Genomic DNA, 3,680 nt, shown 5'->3' with positions numbered 1-3,680 from the left:
ATTTTGGGGCTTCCCCTAGTGGTCAAGAATCTGCCTGCAATGCAGGAGACTTGGGTTCCATCCCTGGGTCAGGAAGATCCCTGGGAAGAGAGCATAGCAACCCACTTCAGCATTGCTGTCTGGAGAATGCCCTGGACAGAGGAGTCTGGTAGGCTACCACCCATAGGGTCACAAAGAGTCAGACCTGCCTGAAGCGACTGAGCACTCACACACATAAATTGCATGAGCAAAACTAGATTAGGGCTTTGGGTAGAAAACACTTTATCCTTGTAGTGCGTGCGTGTGTGCTCAGTCATTTCAGCTGTGTCTGATTCTTTATAACCCCATGGACTGCAGCCCACCAGGCTCCTCTGTCCATGAATTCTCCAGGCAAGATTACTGGAGTGGGTTGCCATGCCCTCCTCTAGGGGATCTTCCAGACCCAGGGATGGAACCCACATCTGCTTTGCAGGTGGATTCTTTACCCACCGAGCCACCTGGGAAGCCCATCCTTGTAGTGTGTGTGCTTAGCCTGTCAGTCGTGTATCTAGAACATACTTTGTATGATGTGAATCCTAAATTTATTGAGACCTGTTTTATGGACAAGGTTACTGTTTATCTTGGTAACTATTCCATATGCATTTTAAAAGAATATATATTCTGCTGTTGTTGGATGGGATATTATATGAATGTTTGTTTGATCAAGTTGACTGATTGTGTTGCTTGAGTTTTATATATCCTTACTGACTTTCTGACGACTTGTTCTATCAATCATTACTAAAGAAATATTGAAATCTCTTACATTACAGGTTTGTTTACTTTTCTTTTCAGTTCTATTAGTTTTCGCTGCACACATTTTAATGGTCTATTATTGGGGACGTAAATGTTCAGTGTTGTTATATCTTCCTAATTAATTGATAATGTTTGTTATTATGAAATAACCTTCTTTATTCATGAAATATCATCTGCTCTGAAGGCAAGTTTGTTTGATATTAATAAAGCCCATCATGCTTTCTTTTGATTCGCGTTAGCACGGAATATAATTCTCTTCCTTTTTCAATTGCTTCCTTATGATGAGCATGCTTCTTATAAACACCGTGTAGTTGTATTATGCTTTTTTATCCAATCTAATGATCTTTGCCTTTTAATAGGGATGTTTAGACCACCTTCATTTAATGTAACTATTGAGGTAAAGTTAGACTGTTTGTTTTCTGTTTGTCTCATGTTTTTTTTCTCTCTTTTTTTCTTTTTCTGCATCTTTTAGGTGAACTGAGTGACTTTTATGAATTATATCTCCTTCATGAGATTATAAGCTGAAGCTCTAAGTTATATTTTTTTAGTGGTAGCATTAGGGTTTAAAGTATACATTTTGAATCTATCATAGTCTCAATGCAACTTTTGAAAAAAGTTTCAGGTTCACTGAAACATTACCAATTTTAGTTTTAGTGTGAGATTATTCTTCAGAGTAATTTATCCAAATGTGCAGAGTGTATGGCACACCAGCTAGACTTTTTCAAAAGCTGCTATTGTGAACACGGAAAAGCAAAGAGTGTTTATTTTTTACTCACACTCCATTTCTACAAGGGTCAAATTCATGGCAATTGTCAGACCGCGCACCCTGAGAGGAAGAAACACTGGATGAGGCCCTCTGTGCTCTGGAAAAACAGGCGCTTAGATAGTTAAATGTATGTCAGGAAGAATTTCAATGACTCTAGATTCTTGCATCTTCCTATACACAGAAAAGCACGAACATCCTTAACTTGAGGTATCTGTTCTTTGTGATTAGCGATAATCTTTTACCAAGATGTATACCCTACTGTGAGCGTCTCTGGTGGCACAGCAGTAAAGAATCCACTTGCAGTGCAGGAGACACTTTCAATCCCTGGGTTGGGAAGATCCCCTGGAGAAGGGAATGACAACCCACTCCAGTATTCTTGTCTGGGAAATCCCACTGACAGAAGAGCCTGGTGGGCTACAGTCCATGGGGTCTCAAAGAGTTGGACACAGCTTAGCAACTAAACAACAACAAAATACTTGACTACACGTATTTCCTGGCCAAAAAAAGCACTCATATGTAAGTTGACTTCTCCCTTTACCTCTTTGGAGCAGTTCCCTCATAGCTACTAGAAGCTGTGGCCTGGGCTATAGCCCTCAGTAAGTCCCCGAGTGAAACCTAAACTCACAATGCTCATGGTGTGCGTTTTTCTTTGACACCATACCTACCTACATGTTGTTGTTCTTTAGTCACTCAATCATGTCTGACTCCTTGTGACCCCATGGACTGTAGCCCACCAGACTCCTCTCTCCGTGGGATTTCCCAGGCTAGAATACTGGAGTGGGTTGCCATTTCCTTCTCCAGGGGGTCTTCTCAACCCAGGGATTGAACCTGGGTCTCCTGCACTAGCAGGTGGATTCTTTACCACTGAGCCCCCTGGGGAGCCTACATATACACATGTATATGTATAGTCTGGAGTTTCAACCTAAAAGCTTGAGTTATTGAGTTTCACCACCTCAATGGACAGACAGGGTTATCCTCAGCTACCTGGCCCTTGTGAGACACTTTGAAGAGTTTGTCCACTTTGTCTTTGACAGGTGATTGCACCAAATAACTTTCACTTGCCCCACAACAAAGCCAGTGAGACCAAAAGGTTAATTTAATAATTCCTGTGAGATAAATTCATGCAGGGGTCAAGATAACAATACATACACAGTACATTCAGTGCCTAAAATTAGAACAGGAAGGAGGGTGAAGTAAGATGCTTTGTTTAGCATTCTCTTTGGAGATAGAAGGCAATAAGAGACTTTTCTCTTTGGGGATAAAAGCCAATAACAGACTTTTCCCTGGGACAGTCATTTCAGGCAATTTGCCTAAAAAGAAGATTATTTCAGATAATTCTGAAAATATGTGAAACTGCTCCCCACTCCAGATTTTACCCTTTCCAAAAGTACTGACTAGGTAGGTCATAATCATCATTATTATTTAACTTTTCTATTTTTAATATGGACTTCCCTGGTGGGTCAACTGGTAAAAAAAAAAAAAAAAAATCCGCCTGCAATGCAGGAGACCTGGGTTCGATCCCTGGGTTGGGAAGATCCCCTGGAGAAGGGAAAGGCTACCCACTCCAGTATTCTAGTCTGGAGAAATCCATAGACTGTATAGCCCATGGGGTCGCAAAGAGTTGGACATGACTGAGTAACTCTCACTTTCACTTTCTTTTTAATATAACACCAATTTTTGGCTGGTTTACTTGCTTTCAAATTTCATATCCAATTCCTAGACTTCCCTGGTGGTCCAGTGGTTAAGAATCCACCCGCCAACACAGGGGACACGGGTTAGATCCCTGGTCCAGGAGGATTCCACATGCTGCAGAGCAACTTAGCCCATGAGCTACAACTACTGAACCCGCACTTGCCCTAGAGCCTGTGCTCCGCAACAAGAGAAGCCACTGAAATGAGAAGCTGCAGCACTGCAACTAAAGAGTAGCCCCTGCTCGCCACAGCTAGGGAAAGCCGGCATGCAGCAATGGGGACCCAGTGCAGCCAGAAATAAACGAATAATTTTTTTTTAAATGTTATGTTTCATTTTGTTTTTGGCAGACTGCCTAAGAGGATCCATTTTGGATTCCTCTCCAAATCTTCAACTGTTATATTCTTTAATAAGGTTAACAATCACATATCTCAGAAACAGGAATAGTTTACAT

Source organism: Cervus canadensis, chromosome 3 (genome assembly GCF_019320065.1).
Source record: "Cervus canadensis isolate Bull #8, Minnesota chromosome 3, ASM1932006v1, whole genome shotgun sequence".
NCBI lineage: Eukaryota > Metazoa > Chordata > Mammalia > Artiodactyla > Cervidae > Cervus > Cervus canadensis.
This window is presented reverse-complemented; position numbering follows the sequence as displayed.